This window comes from Copadichromis virginalis, linkage group LG7, assembly GCF_057382275.1.
Source record: "Copadichromis virginalis isolate Kocher_CV1m ecotype Utaka linkage group LG7, C_Virginalis_male_GT1.1, whole genome shotgun sequence".
Taxonomy (NCBI): Eukaryota; Metazoa; Chordata; class Actinopteri; order Cichliformes; family Cichlidae; genus Copadichromis; species Copadichromis virginalis.
In genome coordinates, this window is record NC_140624.1 from 55,204,939 (window position 1) to 55,224,985 (window position 20,047).

Below are 20,047 nucleotides of genomic sequence, written 5' to 3' on the forward strand. Positions count from 1 at the left end.
TGCATTTTGGGGGCATTGACTATTTATAAGAGAAGGATATTTAGTTTTGACACATGGATAAACTCTTTTGGGAGAGATATGAGCTTTTGCAGGCGATCCATGGTGTTGTGCTAAACCATCCAGGTTATTTTGACAAAAGCACTAAATGAATGCACATGTGCCAAGGCAATCGAGAAGGATCTGTGCTATTTTGACTGTACTGACCTTTTATATGGGAAAGGAATCTGCTTTTGAAGCATGGACGAAGAGTTTGGGGAAGGATATTTGATTTTGCTAGTGAGCTATAATGTTGGGCAGAACTGTAAGACTGTTTGGCCAAATGACCTTATGGTTTTGAGAATGTCATCTCGGTTTCAAGAAATGAGCCAAACCAAGCGAGAAAAACTGTAAAAGAACAGGTCTCCGATAATTACCATTGGTAATATAGAATGAACATTGACCTCACTGACTCGGTTTCTTTGCACTTTAACAAGCGTTTTTTTTTTTAAATCAGTGGTGGCAATACACTACATGATAAAGTATATCGAATGGATAATAAGAGAGTGGAAAAAGAACATTTTTGAAAATTTTCCAGTGTCTTATTAATCTAGGAATAAATGCATTGTGGTGTAAATATGGTAAATTAATCACATTTTAAAACATAACTAACTTACAGTATTTATACCACAGCTAGTCATGTTTAGAAACTAAGACCTTTTAATTAAAATATACAAAATAAATTGTAAGCATAATAAATTGTCAAATACAGGGCTGAGAATTTGCCCCTTGTATCCAGTGGGGATTGGAAACCACCCAATGACTAAATATGCTGCTAACAATAACAGCAACAGTAGTATCATGACACGATTCCAGGACACTCAATACAGTCAAAACAAAAGTTTTGGCAGTAGCACAGATTTTGTTTCATACTTTAACAGACTGGTGACCTGTCCACGGTGTACCATGCCTCTCGCCCTAAGACAGCTGGGATAGGCTCCAGTCCCCCCGCAAACCTGAATTGGATATGTGGAAGAGAATAGGTGGATGGATGGATGGATGGATGGATGGAGGGACAGACGGATGGATGGATGGACGGATGGACGGATGGATGGATGGATGGATGGATGGATGGATGGACGGATGGATGGATGGATGGATGGACGGTCAGAGGGATGGATGGACGGACGGACGGACGGATGGATGGATGGACGGAGGGATGGATGGAAGGACGGAGGGACGGACGGACGGATGGATGGATGGATGGATGGATCGACGGATGGATAGATGGATGGACGGACGGAGGGACGGAGGGATGGATGGACGGACGGACGGATGGATGGATGGATGGATGGACAGATGGATGGGTGTTGGATGGACGGACAGACGGATGGATGGATGGATGGATCGACGGATGGATAGATGGATGGACGGACGGAGGGACGGAGGGATGGATGGACGGACGGACGGATGGATGGATGGATGGATGGACAGATGGATGGGTGTTGGATGGACGGACAGACGGATGGATGGATGGATGGATGGATGGACGGACGGACAGATGGACGGATGGATGGGTGGGTGGGTGGACTTCAATTGACTTTTATTGGCAAATAAATCAAATTATGAAGAAATCTATTAGGACTAAGAAAACATCTTCCAACAATCGAGCAGCAATTTGGTGGACTCAAGGTGACAGTGATCATTTTGCTGATGCATAACCTAAGTGCACCTGACCTTCAGGACAAATAATGGCCGGAAATTCAGGAGTTTCTTCTAGAGAGATGGTTCCATCAGTTACAGCTAGTTGTCTAGATCCTGAAGCAACCCCAAACCATCACACTACCAACACCATGTTGTACTGTAGGTCTGATGTTCTTTTCATGAAATGCTGTTAGTTTATGCCAGATGTAGCAGAACTTTTATCTCATCAATCCACAGAATTTTTTCCCTTTGATGCCATTTTTGCCCAGTCTCTTTCTTTTTGTTTAATGATGAACGCTGATCTTAACTAAGGGAAGTGAGGCTTGCAGTTCTTTAGATGTTGCTCTGGTCCTTCTGTCACCTCCTGGATGAGTCGTCAATGCACTGTCGGAGTAACTTTGGTTGACTGTCCACTCCTGGGAATTTCACCACTATACCAGATTTCTCCATTTATGGATAATGGTTCTTACTGTGATTCACTGGAGTTCCAAAGCCTAAGAAATTACTGTGTAACCCTTTCCAGACTGTTAGATGTTGGTGATTTTGGTTACGTAGTGATATACTGTATGGATGTGCTGTAATATGTTGTCTTTGGAGATCTTTGAGCCTACATCACTTTCTCAAACAGGTTCTTTTTATATGATTTCTTGATTCAGCAGGTCTGGCAATAATCAGCAGTAATCATGGTTAGTGAAATTAATCTCAACTTAAAATGTGGTTAAATGTGATAGATTTGGATAGTTTTTATTATTTAAATGCAATCATTATTTAAAAACTGCATTGTTCGATTTACTCAGGTTAGCTTTGTCTAATATTAAAATTATTTTATCAAAAATGTGATTAAATATGCAAATAAAATACCTTTTATTTAACTTAAAACATGTAACTGATGTGTTCCTGATGTCCTGCGTTAAACATTTCTTCTTTTTTGTTTCTTAGTTGAGTCAAAGGTAAAGCTGGATGTTTAGACTGATTTCTGTTGGTCAGGACAAATAAAGGGCACTGGGAAGTACACTGTACCCTTTTAAAAACAAAAACTTGGGATAATGAACAGGTTCCAGGAGCAAACTAAGAATTTTCCTTTTTCTCTCTACTGTAAATGTGCTTCTCAGGGGTTATCTAAAGCAGATGAATAAATCTTTTTTTTAATGGGTTTCCTTTTTACATGAAATCCAAAGATGTTGAATTTTACCTCTGAGTGTAATGTTTGACTTCATATTCCTAAAAGGAACAATTGGTCCCTTTTTCAACTTTACTTCCATGCATTAGTCACAGGAATTGCAGTATATCCTGCTGTCATGCTTTCCAACAGCCTCTATCATGGAAGCAACAATGGGAGGGCCAAGGATTGATGCAAAAACTCATCGATTATTCTTATGGTCCCCCCATAGACCTGCCACTTTCTGTCTCTCTCTCTTCCTGTCTCTCCTACATGTGAGTGTATGCTGCCTTTGTGTTTACTCGCCCACCTGATCTCTATCTGCTCATCACCTACCTGCGGTGTAACAGGACCAGCTCTCCACCACGTCCTTCCATCACTCTTCATGGTGACGTCGTTCAGCTCACTTAGTGATAACAGTTTTCCAGTTGTTTCCAAGTTACCAGGTGCACTCTTGTACTTCAGATTCCTACAACCTCTTAAGTTTAGTCCACAGTTCGTAGTGCACATAAACACTTTAAACTGACTTCCTGTGTTTCGTCTTGCTTCAGAGTCTGCCAGTCCTAACACAGAGCAGGGAGGACATTCTAACAGAATTGTTTCCAGTACTTTTATATCAATGCATCACAAAAATGTACCTCTTTGCCACATTTAAGAAATTTCGATCAGTAGAGCTATTAGGGGGAACACGTAACAAACTTGAGTTTTGTTTAAATGCTTGACTGTTTAAATACACACTGTACATGTCCACTTGGATAGAAACTGGCTTCCAAGTTTGGAGTTTTCAGCCCGAGGTCTTGATCACTTTTGTCAGCCCTGCAGGCCAGCGGTCAAAGTTCTCGATGTTTGAAGTAGAACATTTTGAACAGTTTAACATGACAGTGGAGCTTGCTTTCCTGCTTACTGCAGAAATATATTGTACAAGATACATGGTAAAGTCTGATTTAGACTTCTGCAGGGAATATTCTCGAGCCTACAATGTAAGTGGCTGATGTCATTACCATCGTTGTGGTTCCAGCTGTTAAAAACAAGTAAAACAAGTGTGTTTCTGTGTGTGTGTTTCAACTTCTATATACACTCCATCAAGTCCAAGTCATGTTGCTTGTATTATGATGATTCTCTCACTGATAGATTCAAAGACTAGGGTGGAAAAAGTAGCTGGAAATCAACACGAGGCATAGAAAATACTGAACTGGACAGTCACAATAGCTGCATCGGCCCAATGTCACCAAAATTTCTAATGAGCTGCACGTCAGGTTGTGCTGTTTTTGGTTTTCTGTTTTCGTTTTGGGTGAAAACAGAACAGAGGTATCGGAGGTACCATTTGTTTTCCAGACACTGTAAAGATAATAGCGCTGTTCATCTGAATTAAACTGACAGCATTTTTATGATTAGGACATAGCACATACTTGTGGTCTTTTTTTTAGGACAAGTCACTTAGTTGTCACACTTCTTCCATAATTGAAGACCTATAACGATTATATTATCCCTAAAGGAGGACTTCGCTCTCAGATCGCAGGCTTACTGGTTCCTCTGGTTTCCAGTAGAATAGAAGGCAAGTCCTTTGGTTATCAGGCCCGTCTACTGTGGAACCAGCATCTGTAAGTTATGCTGCTATAGGCTCAGTTACGTGAAAATAAAGCACAAGAAGTCTCTTCTGGAAGACTACCCATAATGCACTGAACACTTCCTGTGCTTTTCTGTGCCATTATTGCATGTCATTAGTTTTTTTTTTTCTATTCTGTCCTACATTTCTCTTTTTTGTCCTGTTTGTTGTCCTTTTCTCTTTTCTTTTTACCATCACCCCCACACATGTCGCGTCATATGCCTCATCTCCCTGAGCATCCGTAGAGGTCACTTCCTGTTAAAAGGGAGCTCCTCCTCCCCACAGTCACCAAGTGCTCGCTCATACCAGATGGTCTGACTGTTGTCTGAGTTCTCTTCCTTACAATATAAGCATTTTGGGACTACCGTTGTGATGTTTTGGTATTGAAATAAAATTGAATTGAATTGAACGAAAAATGGGAAAACAAGGAGGAAGGTTTGGCAAAAGTGGTGGACAAATTAAATGCGCAAGAGTGACATTCTTAATATGTGGTGCAAAGAAACGCTGCTGCAGATATTTGCTGGCAGTCTAGTAAGTATGATTAGTGTTGGATAGCAAATAGTTTGCCCATTGTAACTGGGTTTTATTCATTGACAAAGCAGCATGGTACATTAGCTTTCTCAGCAGTGTGAGTTCACCATGACCACACGCCGGGATTCTCCCTGCCTGAGAGAAAAATCATGGAAACGCATAAACAGTTTGTGTTGAGCCAGCTGCCTTTTAACTGATGTTGCCATAAGCTAATCTTGGGAACAACTGGAAACTTTGAATGCTCCATTTGAGATGATGTCCATTGTTAGGTCGTTCCACAAAATAACTTTTAAGCCAGTAAGTTCCCTTGTCTTGTAATATTCAGACAATGATCTGTAGTCAACAGCCCTCAATTCACTCAATTCATCAAAAATCCCCAATGGCTAATGTTTCTATTTTTTGAGGTTGTTTCCATGAAAAACCCTCTGACAAAGCATCATTTGTTTCTAAAAGTTGCAGACAACAGTGCTTTTACTGTGTATTTTTAAATAAGCTGTAAACGGTCTAACCATAGAAGAGCATCCTACTTGGCACCAATCAGATGTTTGACACCGCGCTGAACTATGGTTTATAATGTTTGCAGCAACACCAGGCCTTTACTTTCAGAAGGAATCAACTAGACCAGGTAAAAGGTTGAGCAGGTTTTTAAGAGGAAAACAAGGCTGCCAACAATCTTCTGATAATGATCTGATTATACAGGCAGGATTATACTTGTGCAGAAAGCTGAAACAAAACTAACGCAAATGCAAAAGCATGACGTTCTTCTCAGAAGCTTTCTCTTTATTTGGGGATTTTTGTATAAAAGCATGACTTTGGCAGTAATGTTATTGACATGTCTGCTCATACATATATAGACCCGGGATGTATGATGGAGTCACTGTAGATTAACCTGTTGGCAAGGTGTTTCACAAACTAAATCGCATCTTGCTGCAAAGACATCATTTGACTGCTCCACCATCTGTTCAGTTGTGATGCTGCTCTGCTACATTTGCAGCAGACAGTGCTGACAGGATTGGAAAACAATGGGTCAGAGATCCTTTGCTCGAAAAACTGCATTTCACATTTGAGAATCATTTTCCTGCATAAATACGTACATGTTGTGCTATTGCTGCAAAATGGAGAAAATTCAATTCAATTTTATTTTATTTATGTAGCACCAAATCACAACAACACTCACCTCAAGGTGCTTTATATTGTAAGGTAGATGTTACGGGTCCCAGATGTGAAGACCACAATAACAAAAAGAATACAAATCTGTAAAAATAAAGGTAGAGTCTCAGAGAAAGAATCACAGGAGCACTTGTGTCTTTTCCCAAATTGCATCTGAGAGGACAGGAAGTTGGTCCACTCTAGGCAACCGCGGGCGAACGACTACAGTGTCAACAGTTCCGCTTATTATTTCTCACTTTTACTCTCCTCAATTGTTATGGACTACACGTAATGAATGTAAAATAATAATTGTCTTAATTGCTGACATATGTTTTTCTTAAAAATAATAAAATTTACCAAAATGTGGTAGCACATTTGTGTTCACCACATAGACCTTACAAGAATACATACAGAGAAAAACCCAACAATCATATGATCCCCTATGAGCAAGCACTTTGGCGAGAGAGGGAAAAACTCCCTTTTAACAGGAAGAAACCTCTGACAGAACCAGGCTCAGGGAGGGGCGGGGCCATCTGCTGTGACAGGTTGGGGTGAGAGAAGGAAGACAGGATAAAAAACATGCTGTGGAAGAGAGACACAATGTAGCCATTTGATGCCCAGCACTGTCTGTATCAATTCCAACTGTATTAATTCATGGAAAAATTTGATCACATGCTAAAATGAAACTATTTAAAGTGCTTTGCGGGGTCCCTGGGTTCACTGGATTCAGGAAAGAATTCTTACCCCGAAGCACTGTTGCTCATCTTCAAACTTTTGTAGTTTTTTATACACAACCATCAGGGTCATACATCTGGATAAAATATGGCATACACGTTTCAAAAGCTCCACAGATTGAAATGAATGTTGGACACAATGAGTGTTGGACACAGTTTTAGTAGATATCCTCAAATGGAAATGGGGAAAAACTACAAAAAAATAAATCTAAACAGTCTCAGCTACTGAAGAACTTTTGGCTTTTTGATTGGGATGATGTAATAATGCTTCTCTAAATTTTGTAAAGTACCCTCTCATCAAACCTCTCTACATAAACAGTGTTTATAAAGTTGTTTATAAGTTGCTGTGAATTGATATGGCCAAGTTGACACTGATCAGATAAGCCAGCCTGCTAGATCAATTAAGTGGAGAAACACTCAAACTGATACCACTGCACAGTTTTCATAGGAGCATCCCACATTCTCAACTCTGCTGCTCAACCCACAAATGTGGTGCCATTTAAGGATAAATAAACAGGTTTTCCAACGGTATAAGGTTTATTGCCAAGAAGCCTCGTTACACAAAAAAATAATCAACCAAATTATTTTCTTTATGATTATTGTGAGAGATTATACAAAAGTATTGGGACCCCTATACAATACACTTACATGAGCTTTTATCACATCATTCTTAATCCACACATATTAATATGGAGTTGTTCTTGCATTGCATTTGCTTCCATAAGATCCTGGAGTGTGTTGTTGGAATTTTTTTGGGCTCTGTGTGAGCCGGTCAAAACTTATCCAACCATTTTTTTATGGACCTTGCTTTGTGAATTGGAACACATTCATGCTGGGACGGAAAAGGGTTTTCCCAAAAACTGTTACGGCAAAGTTGGAAGCATAGAATTGTCTAAAATGTCCTGGGAAGCTGACACATAAGATTTTCCTTTATTACCAACCTCAGGGAACAAAAAAAACAACAAAAAACAACCCCATGGTGTTATCCCTCCTCCACCAAACTTTATTCTTTGCATGCAGTCAGACAGGTAACATTCTCCTTGCAGATCCAGTCAGTACCAGTGATACCACTTACAGTTGAAAATTGACCTCTAGGAGGCAAGAATTTCACAAACTGACTTTTTCAACCATGGTAAACAGCTTGATACTGTTACAGTATCAAACTTGGATGCAGTGTGCCCAATTCTTTTTATAAATATTTGCAAAAGTAGACTACAGATTGTATAAACATGTGGCAATGTCAATACCCTGTATACCTGAATTCGTTGTTTTCTTACAGGGTGATGAGCGCCACTAGGCGATGTTAAAAATCTTGAAAAGTGCAGTTTTTACAACAGACTCCTTTACGAACAAATCTTATAGCCACCCTGATACAGTTTATTTAATGCAACACCCGAGTAGAAGGTAGACCTCTGTTTACCAATATCTCTCTGTGTGAATGTCCCGTGGCAATCTCATTAATTGCGTAATGGATATAAAAGATCGAACCATAAATCTTCCCTCACTTAATTCCAGGAGTCTTTCCAAAAACAACAAAGCCCCAGGATCCCCCGGATGACCCTCAGAGTCAGGAAATTGTTGAACAACACAACTTGATCCAGCAACACCAATAAATGCAGTCCATTCCTGGAAGCTGCAGGAGCCCTCATGGATCTTAGTGAAAGACTGCTATTTTGGAAAGAGCAATATTCTAAACACGATAACATAACTTGTGTTTATGGAGACAAATCTCCATAAACACGAGTTATGTTATCCTGTTGTATTTCTACGTGCGAGAGACTGACTTTCGTGTCTTTTTCTCTTACCCAGCACACAGGCTCCATCTGGTTAAAAAATACTCAGTGTTCAGAGGAAACCATAGACTCGCTGTAAAAGTGGGGTGCTTTTTTAAAAAAGTTATTATGCCACAGTGTGCCATTGTTAACCCAGTACTATGCAACAGCAATTCCTGACACACCACAGTGGTTCATTGTGCAGAGAGTGCACAAGAAGTGTGACTGTATCCTGTCTTTTTAATTATGTATTGATAAGACCCCAGGGAGTGACCCAATTTCAATCCCAACAAGCTTTTAGTCAGTGTGGGACATGGTAATGTGCAAAAACATGTATGTTCCCTTTCTCAGAATTAAGTGAATTATTAAAGCCAAACAATCTGGATCTTCTGTGTTTGGGTTACTTTAGCTGCGGTCCAGTCCTCGAGGAACTCAGTCATCTTGTTTGACAGTGAACACAGAGGAAAGACAGGCTGTGATTTAACACAACTGATTATCCCATACTGAGAGGGGGAGATGGATGGAGTGGGGTGGACTGGGGGAGGTGGCTGTTACTACTCCGTGCAGCAGAAGCTCACAATGTTAGAGTCTGTAAATGTTCCTGAAACTAAAATGACCTAACGTGGCAGGATTGTTAGAATATCTCAAGAGCATTATAAACAGAACGGCAGAAACTACCTGGGTTTATGGCCTGTTCTGAAGAAGGTGATGGTGACAAAAAGCAAAAAAGAACAAAAATAAAATGTAGTTACACAGAAGCCCTGTTATAAAAAGGATTTGTTAGTAATTATCTGGTACCAGCTACCATTTGGCAGGGTTTTTTATTTCCTGAAAAATGTCATTACCACAATGTCATTTTATTGAGAACTTTTCACATTTAGCTGCTAGAATGCTTTACGTTCACCTACCACTGCTTGTTAATCCAAATATCTAATTCATTAAGACATGAAGACGTCATCAAGAAAACCTGCTGATGCTCAAACTGAGCATCAGGATGAGAAGGAAAGGTGATTTACGTGACTTTGAACAGGGTTTGGTGGCTGGGCTGGTCTGGGTAGATCAGTAACTGCTGATCTGCTGGATTTTCCCACATATCTCTAGGTTTGACAGAAAATGGACAGGAAAAAAAGAAGAGTGACTGTTTTCTGAGTGCCAGAGATCAGAGAACAGTGAAGCAAACTGCTTCAGTACGGCCATTGTGATAGTAATGCAAGAGTAAGTCAAATAACCACTCGATACAACCAAGGAATGTAGAAGACCATCTCTGAGTGCACAACATGTTCAAACCTTGCAACAGACCACACTGGGTATCACTCCTGTTTGCTAAGAAAAGGAAACAGACTACTCAGAACACTGATCAGATCAGAAAGTTAGACAATGGAAGACTGTAAACTCTTAACCTGGTCTGATGAGTCTCAATTTCTTCTGCGACATTCAGATGGTAGAATAACAAACAGCATGCTACCTGCCTTGAATCGATGGTTTGGGTATGGGAGATGTTTTCTTGGCACACTTTGAACATCATGTCAGTAAGCTGCATGGTAACACACCATGTCACAAAACTTCACAAAAAGTCTTTGGAAGATCGATACTGTCATGTCAGTATCGATCAAAACATCTTCGATGTTTCCAGCACCTTACTAAATTGATGCCATGGAAAATTAAGGTGTACCTAATGAAGCGTCCATTGAATTTATGTGTAGATTATTTTTCTTAATGATCTTTAAATCCACAGATCATCTTCACAAAGAACATACAATGTGCTGTGTACAAGGTTTCTATTTTTTTGTTTTTGTTTTTTGCAACCAATTAAAGGTGATTTCCTACAGGGCAGAGATGTCTTGATTTCTCATTTTACATTGTGGGCCACATACAGCACACTTTGATTTTGAGTGGGCTCGACCAGTGAAACCGGTCAGACTGAAACAACTGCTTCAGCAAACATTTGTGAAAGAGTGGGTCACTCTCAGGAGCTCAGGGAATTCCAGCGTAGTACCATGATAGGAAGCCACCTGTGGAGTAAGTCTCTTTGTGAAATTTCCTCATTACTAAATATTATTTTGGCAGTTGTATTATAAAAAAAGTGGAAGGGGTTGAAAATGACTGCAATTCAGTCATGAAGCAATAGCCCACCTAAAATCACAGAGCGGGGTCAGCAGATGCTGAGATGTTGTCGACATCTGCAGCATCTATCGCTACAGAGCTCCAAACTTCATGTGGACTTCAGATTAGTTGAAGAACAGTGCGTAGAGATTGTCATGGAATGGGTTTCCATGACCGAGCAGCTGCATCCAAGCCCTACATCCCCAAGCACAATCCAGTGGTTTAAAGCACACCACTATTGGACTCTGGAGCAGTGAAGACGAAGAAGATCACGCTTCGCCTGATTATCCGATGGCTGAGTCTGGGTTTTGTGGTTGCCAGGAGAACCATACTTGTCTGACTGCATTGTGCCATGCGTAAAGTTTGGTTGGGGGGGTTTCAGGAGATGGATTCTGCCCCTTAGTAAAAAGAACAAAGTAAAAGGAGACATTTTGGACAATGTCACGCTCCTACCTTTGTCTGAACAGCTTGGGGATGGGCCCCTTCCTGTTCCAACATGACTGTGAACCAGTGTACAAGGCAAGGTCCATAAAAGCATGTATGAGTGAGTTTGGTGTGGAAAAACTGGACTGGCCTGCGCATAGGCCTGACCTCAGCCCAACAGAACGCTTTTTGGATGAATCAGAGGAGCTTTCTTTTCCAACATCACTGTCTGACCTCACGAATGTGCTTTTTTGAATGCTCAAAAATTCCCACAAACTCACTAAACCTTGTGGAAAGTCTTCCAAGAAGAGTTGAAGCTGTTAGAGCTGCAAAGGCTGGGCCGACGTCATATTAAGCCCCATGGATTAAGTATGTGATGTCACTCAAGTTCATATGCTTGTGAAGGCAGATGAAGGAATACTTTTGGCAATATAGTGAATGAGAATGAAGAAATGTGTCAGCTTGACTGTTTTGGGCTTAAATATGCAATAAGTATTTAAAACTACATAGAAAATTCTGGAAGCTCATTACTCAGAGTGTGTGTAATTATAAAATAGAAACATAGTTCATCATAGACTTAACTTGTTCATGGTTTTTAACAGTAGAACTGTTGAAAAAATGATATGGCTATCTGTTACTGTACTACTTTGTTGTAGTAGTTAAACAGTTTTTTTAATGAACAAATAATAAACAACAAACAGTTAAAAGTCAAAATGTCCTCATGCCCTTTGTCACATTATGCAAAGCTGTTCGGATGGCCAGATTGGCATCTTTGCTGGGCCAATTTTGGCCCCCAGGCCTTATATTTGACACCCCTGATGTTTTTTTGTCTTGCTTATGTTGCTGATCATATTGCACACACATTACCATTTGACTTGGTTTGTGTCTGACTTGCTGGATGTCTCCAGCACATTAATGTGAGGACAATAATAGCACTTTTAGCCCATTCCAGTCTGTTTTCAGTTGAACGCAGTTGTTCCTGGCAGCTCCACTGTGTCCTTTGCTCTAACCGCATTGCTTTGAAATATGTCTTTCAAAAGTATGAATGCTAAATAAACAGAAGAACTGCAGGTGTTTCTTATAATCCCTATTAGACCGACTGCCAACAGACATCAGAGTCCAGATGACTATTACGGAAATGTGTCTTCTTCTCAGTGTCGCAATGACTTCAACCATGACAGTTCAAGTAAATGTTCAAATTTTAAAGGGCAAACAATACAGGTCAAAAGGAATAGACTATTTTTTTCCCATAGGTTTGTCACTATTAGTTTCAGAAGAGGAATCCACAAGGGCGGCATATAAATTGCTACTAGTGCAAATGGTTGTCTGTCTCTCTGTGTTAGCGCTGTAACTGGGACTATTGAGGCTTTGTTGTTATTTGCACTGTTGGAGTAATGGCCTGTATTTATATAGCGCTTTACTAGTCCCTAAGGACCCCAAAGCGCTTTACATATCCAGTCATCCACCCATTCACGCACACATTCATACACTGGTGATGGCAAGCTACATTGTAGCCACAGCCACCCTGGGGCGCACTGACAGAGGCGAGGCTGCCGGACACTGGCGCCACCGGGCCCTCTGACCACCACCAGTAGGCAACGGGTGAAGTGTCTTGCCCAAGGACACAACGACCGAGACTGTCCAAGCCGGGGCTCGAACCGGCAACCTTCCGATTACAAGGCGACCTCCCAACTCTTGAGCCACGACCGCCCCACAAAGGCAAAGAAGGTGACGTATATGACACAAAGCTTACCTTCTGTGCATCATTGAGGGAAATGTTGGGATCCACTTCCACATAAAACCAACCATACTACCAAACAAGCTGCCGAAGCTGAAATAAACAAAGGAGTGCCAAGTATTGCACATGATGTCAACTGAGCAGCTTTTTACATTCAATAGTTTCATTAATTATTTAACCCTTGAAAGCCGCCTAGGAGTAACTTTTGAAGCTCTTTTCTAAACTGAGCGCTTTGTGCCATATTTCAGGTCTGCTTATGGAACAAAATAACTTTTTTAATGGTTGCCAAACCACGTATTTCCTGATATGTATTGAAGTGTAAAAACTCGTCATTAACACACAGGCAAGGGCATTAAATGTTGTGCTTATCGTAGAAAAGTTAAGGTCATCAATAAGCCGCTATGATAGCTTCCATTTCAAGCATTCATTTTAAAAGCACTACATTAAAATTATATTTGTAGAACTGATGCATTTTTTTAAATTTAAAAATGTGAAAAAATGTCTCAAATGATCAAAACCTCCCAACATGTTTTCTGAGTGTTTCTTGGCTAAAAGTAACACAGTCCACTGAATGCATTGTTTTTAAAGTTAAAACAAATGAAATAAGTAATTATATAATTGCTTATTAGGAATTCAAATAAACTTTTGTATTGAATATATTGAATTTAAGAAGAATAGATTCTCTGCAAAGACTCACCTCTTAGACTCCACCTGTCATAGTCTTGAATTGTTATTCAGCAAGGAAGAACTGCTGTTAGTGGCAGCTCAAGTCAATCAAACTTTATTTATATAGTACCAAATCACAACAACAATCACCTCAAAGCACTTTGTGAATCCAAACTGGGAGCTGGCTCAACAGAAATGGGGCCTGAAACCTGAAGGCTCTGCCTCCAGTAGTAGCCTTAGTAATAATAGAAGTACTAGTAGTTATAAAGTAGAAAACACTAGGAACCACAAGTAAGCAGTCTGAGAGCACAGTGCTCCATTTGGGTCATATGGTACTATGAGGTCTTTAAAATAAGAATGGGCCTGATTATTTAACATGATCATGGATTTAACATGAAGCCAATGAAAACAAGCCAATGTGGGGGAAACATTACACTTTCCTACTGGCCTCACTAACTCCATAATTTAAACCAGAGATGCATCAGAAAATGGCTAGATTAACAGGTACATCAACTTATGCCTCAATGTGGCTCCAAAATGAGTCTTTTGCATGCAGATCATTTAAATAACTCAAATCAGAGGCAATATTTCAACTTCATTTGTATTTTGCGGTAACACCAAGTACTGCAACTGATCTTTTCATCTGAGTCATTTTGGTTCCTCCCTAACTATAGTTCACACTTAGCACAGTAGACTCAAGGAGAGCATGAGCGCTGTGGAATCCACCCTTTGCTGCATGTCTCCATCAATTACAGGCAAAAGCACAAAACACCTAACCGTATGTTTAGGCAAGAGAGAGAGAGCGCAGAATGATCAAAGGGACAAACATCAGTTCAGGCAAAGTAGTTAATTATATACCTTTTGGCTCATTTAAGTACTTCAGCTTAGCGTCACACTTTAATTTAGGCTAATATTTGCTGACATTTTTTCCCGCTGTTTGCCTGATTAAGTTACCATTACATAACTGGGTGGCCTGGCTACTCACTTTGCAAGGCATTTTAGTGAGGCTGGAGTCCAGCTTCTTTTAGGATGCAGTGGAAACTGATGGCAAAATTTGTCGCCTAAAGTATAGTCCTTGAAGAACGGACCTCTTGCAGACAAAAAGGGGTCTCTGATTCACTTAAATTTACTTTCAAAAGCAAGATTTTCTCACAGCTTCTACAGTGCAAACTTTTCAAACCAAAACCTAAGAGCTCATCTTTTAGATCAGGCCTCAAAACGAATATGAGAAATATGGTGCTCTCTACCCAACTTTTTTATATTTTCATGGACTTCTGTTGTACTTTCCTGCACTTGACCTGTAGTATCTTTTGATAATTTCCTTCCAGTTTTATTAATGTTCTTTTTTTTTGTTTTTGTTTTGCTTACTTCAGTTCCTGCATTTGGGTCCTCATTTGAATTAAATATAACACAGAGTCCTCCATGCCCCCACCATTTTTCTGACTACTCCCTGTACCACTCTGTCACAGGCTGAAATACCAAAAACCTTTATTTTTTCAAGAGCTTTTTGTTTCAAAGATGAATTAATTCCAGTTTTGTTTGGAATTAACTGAGTTTCTTTGTCTCAGACAGTCTTTAATTAGCTTTCATGTTATAGATCAAGTGTGTGACCAGTTATTTTATCCAGTCAACATCCATGAAAATGACTGATGGAACACACAAAGAGAAGAAATGTGGACAATGCAAGTCAATAAAACTCTATACACAAAGTTTAATACTAACAGTCATTCCAACAATCGAGCCTGTGACCCCTCACAGGGGATCAGTGCATTCCATGAAACCAAATAACATATTTGTTACTCTGATTGTTTAGTCTGAAGCATGCTGCTGGCATCAGTGTTTAATGTCTGACCAAAGAAGCGTTCCAAAGTGGTGAGGTGTTTGAGCTTTTAATGTACTGCTTGATCTTGTGTTGTCTGGCTTTACCTTTAAACTGGATGATCTGTCTTGTCTGTTTTATTCAAGCCAAGTCTGAAACAGAACATGCGGATATCCATGTTTTAATTTAGGATAGTATTGTTATTTTAAAGATACAGGTTAGGTTCAGGTTCATCCCCATTTCTTTTTGACTTATGATGGTTTGTGAATTTCTGGGGAATTAAACTGCTGTAAACTAACTGGAGCAAGCTACAGCTGCTTTCGTTTAGCTTAGAAACACCTGTCGGTTAAAGGTCTCTGTTGCAACACTGCACTTATAAGCTAGGTTATTTTTCACTCATCATAAATTTCTGCACCATAAATTTCTGCACAAACCCATGTGACTTTTTCATGGTATTCGGCAACAGCATGAACAGCTGACATACTTTTTAAAAAACGCTGCATCTCTGTGACCCCAAAACATGTTACAACAAAAATTTCAGCCCGATCGTGTCACCCACCAGTAACAGAGCAATACAGTGTACGTATCTCAGTGCAAAGAGGATTTCTGTGACTTATACATCAGGGAAACCAAACCAAACTCTTGGTAAGAGAATGGCACAACACAGAAGAGCTACTTCAGGCCAGTACTCCACCATCTATTTACATCTACAAACCAGTGGCCACTCCTTCAGTGATGAGGATGTGCACATCCAGGACAGGAAGGACTGCTGGTTTACAAAAACCTAATTTCCAGCCTGTAACTGAGCACTGAAGATGGCTAACCTCTTAGACCTCAGACAGTCTCATCACACCAGGATTTCCAGGAACAGACCATGCTGTCCTCAAAGCTGAAAGACCTGAAATAAATTGCTAAAATTTGGTTTGGGTGCAGAGATTAAGATGCCAGATAGATAATCTGTGAGTATGGGAAATGAGTTTGGTAAAGGAAAACCCCAATGAAGAGGTAGGTTTCATATATCCAAATGTGGTTTATTTGAAGGAAAAATATAAGGCCATAAAATAAAAGATAAAAGCCGAGGAAAAATAATGAGAAGAAAAGATTTTACTAAAATGGAAAATCACCTGAAGACATTGTATGTGTAGAAATATGACACAACGCAGGGACAGAAAGAAATCTAAAGAAAAGGCTCAGAAGGACGAAGCAGATAAATCTTCTCAGAGAAACAATTGTCTGCGTCCTTCTTTAGAGCCTCAGTGTGTCACCACCGCCATCACCATCATACAATAATGGTGGCGCCACCAGACTCTTCCAGTGACTCATTAATGACCGCAGTCCACCATGGCCACCTCCACCATTTCTCCACTAGCCCACCACAACAGACAGCGACACGAAGAGCCTCCAACTACCCGTGGTTGAAATGGAGGACGCCCAGAGACAGCCCCCATTCATCTTTCAAACCTGATCAGAAGGAAGCAGTGACTCATTTGGCACACCCGAGAGAAGTTTGCAGGAGAGTTGGAGGTTTTCTGCTAAAATATTTAGCCCCACTATGGGAGAATTACAACACCTGCTCATGCACTAATTAGGAGCTGGCAAATGAGCAAAAATATCATACACGAGACATCTGCAGACATCATCATCCTGTACAAAAAGCCAGACAGGATACCTACTCTTATTACTAAAGCTAGTGTCCATTCTTACAGTTTCACCTTAGAGTAGAAGGAGAAGCGGGAGGAAAAGCAGATTTTATATGTCAACAATTCCTTGATTTTCCATCTGTGTTCCTGTCACCCACTGAGAAGTAAGGACAACTTATATCACAGGTTCACATACTGAGGAGATATTTCCACACTGTGTTATGTTAGCAGTCCCAACTCTACATGTGGCTACATCCTGGTTGTTTCACCATCAGAATGCTTGTGCAACTACACAACCACAAAATGTAATTACATTTAAAATAAAGGTGCAAAATGTTGAAACTTTTGGCAGCACGGTGGCACGGTGGTCACAGCAAGAAGGTCCTGAGTTCAATTCCACCATCAGGCCGGGGTCTTTCTGTGTGGAGTTTGCATGTTCTCCCCGTGTTTGCGTGGGTTCCCTCCGGGTACTCCGGCTTCCTCCCACTGTCCAAAGACATGCAGCTTGTGGGGATAGGTTAATTGGATAATCCAAATTACCACTAGGTGTGAATGTGCGAGTGAAAGTGAGTGCGAATGGTTGTCTGTCCCTGTGTGTTGGCCCTGTGACAGACTGACGACCTGTCACGGCAGGGTGCGCCGATGTGTGTGGAAACAGGACCCAAAAGCAGATGACGACGAGGAGTAGTAAGGTTTTAACAGAAAGGTGAGGCTTTATTAGATGACGGCAGAAGTAAACCAGGGCCCTGTTTCAGGAAGCCGGTTTAGTGGAAAAACTGAGTAAGTATACCCTGAGTTAACGAAAACTCTGGGTTTTCGGTTTCACAAAGCGAGTTCAGATGAAGCCTCAGTGAGTCACTATGACGACACACTCCGTGAAGCTAACCTGCCCCCTAGCAGGTTTACTACAACTAACCCTGACTGTCTCCGCCCCTTTGTCGGAAACCTGACAGTAGGAAGTGTCGGACATGGCGTGCCCCGTCCTTGAAGAGCCAGTAGATCGTGAAGCCCAAATTCTCCGCAGAGCTCTCCGCCGGGAGAGAGTGATTAGAGCGCGTTTGGACATTTTATCATTTCCTGATGATTTTCTGTGTGAACGTTACCGTTCTTCAGCACAATCTATAAGTTATTTGGATAACATCCTCAGGCCATATATTACGCATGTGACACATCGTGGACATCCTCTCAGTTCTGTACATATTATTTGTATTGCACTTCGGTTTTTTGCAAACGGGAGCTTTCTGTATAATATTGGTGACGCTGAGCACGTTTCCAAGGCTACCGTCTGTCGGGCAGTCAGGAATGTTACAGTTGCACTGAAACGTCTCCTGTACTCGTCTGTGGTGTTCCCCGGTCATAGACCCACAAGATTTATCAAAGAGGGATGCCACAAAATTGCAGGTATCAGGATGACCAAAACCTAATGTATGATGTGGTGATACTTGGACTACTACTTAAATTTTACATTTATTTTCACGGTTCCCAGGCGTGATTGGCTGTACAGATGGCACTCACATTCCAATCATTGCTCCTTCAGTAAATGAAGGAGACTATGTGAACAGGAAGTCTTTCCACAGCATTAATGTGCAGGTACATAGTTCCCTGTAGCATTTCAAACTAACAAATTATTTCATTATAGTAATGGATGCTAATTTGTGTTCTCTGCACTGTGAAGATCACATGTGATGCTGCCAACATTATCACAAATGTGGAAGCCAAGTGGCCAGGCTCTGTCCATGACTCACAAATATTCCGTGAATGTACACTGAGCACAAAATTTGGACATGGTGAGTTGAGAATACTTTAAAATATATAAAGACCAATTGCTTCAGGGACATTTGAACTGAAGTGTATCCTTCTGTCTTAGGAGAGTTCACTGGCTACTTGCTTGGTGATAGGGGGTATCCATGTTTACCCTATTTGCTTACCCCTTACCCTGACCCTGAACCGGGCCCACAGCAGCGATATAATCTGGCTAATTGCAGGACAAGAGCCAGAATCGAAATGACTATCGGAATGCTTAAGGCCCGGTTCCAGTGCCTTCAAAGACTCAGGGTCACCCCAGAAAGGGCATGTGACATTATTGTGGCATGTGTGATTCTTCACAACATTGCCACAATTAGAGGAGAACACTGTCCTTCTGAACCAAACATCAGCAGTGATCCAAACCATGAACATCCTGACCCTCCCACGGACATACAAGATGGAAGCGCAGTCAGAGACACCATATGTCACAATCATTTCCTTTGACCCATCACCTCAACATGTTGAAAGAAGAATAAACAGATTTTTTGTTCAACACAACTTAACAGACCTAATACGTGATGAATAAATACAAAACCCCAAAACACAGAAAACCCAGGAACAATAACTGCCTAAACTAAAGGCAAATAGGAAATAACACAAACTAATAACATATCAAAAAATACAAAGAAAACTCAGAGTGCTGGGTCGGAGACCCAGCCTGTGACACGACCTGTCCAGGGTGTACCCCGCCTCTCACCCTATGACAGCTGGGATAGGCTCCAGCACCCCCCGCGACCCTGAAAAGGATAAGCGGAAGCGAATGGATGGAAAATGTTGAAACTATTTCAACAAAACCAGGAAATTAAATTATTCATGAGAGCAGTAATAGTTTCAATCAGACGTCAGATTTAAATGAACCAGCAATATGTTGTCAAAACTCCTGAACACCACAAACGCTTTTTGTGGGACCATCATTGCTGTCTCACCATAAACTGTATATAAAAGATGGACGTGGCAAATGCGAACTCATCTGATTGTGAATTCCCTTCCTGAAACCTCAGCTTCAGGATTTTGGTTATCACCATCTTTGTGTTTTGAAACCAGACCAGACATGAGGAGCTGTCATTACTGAGAAAAAACAATAATACTGTGGCTCATATTTGACAATTAACAACGCCTTAAAGGATACAATCATTAAATTATTGTCATGTTTTTCTCAGAAAAAAACACTTGAAATCCATAGACTTGTGCAAAAAGTCATAAACATATGCAGAATACAAA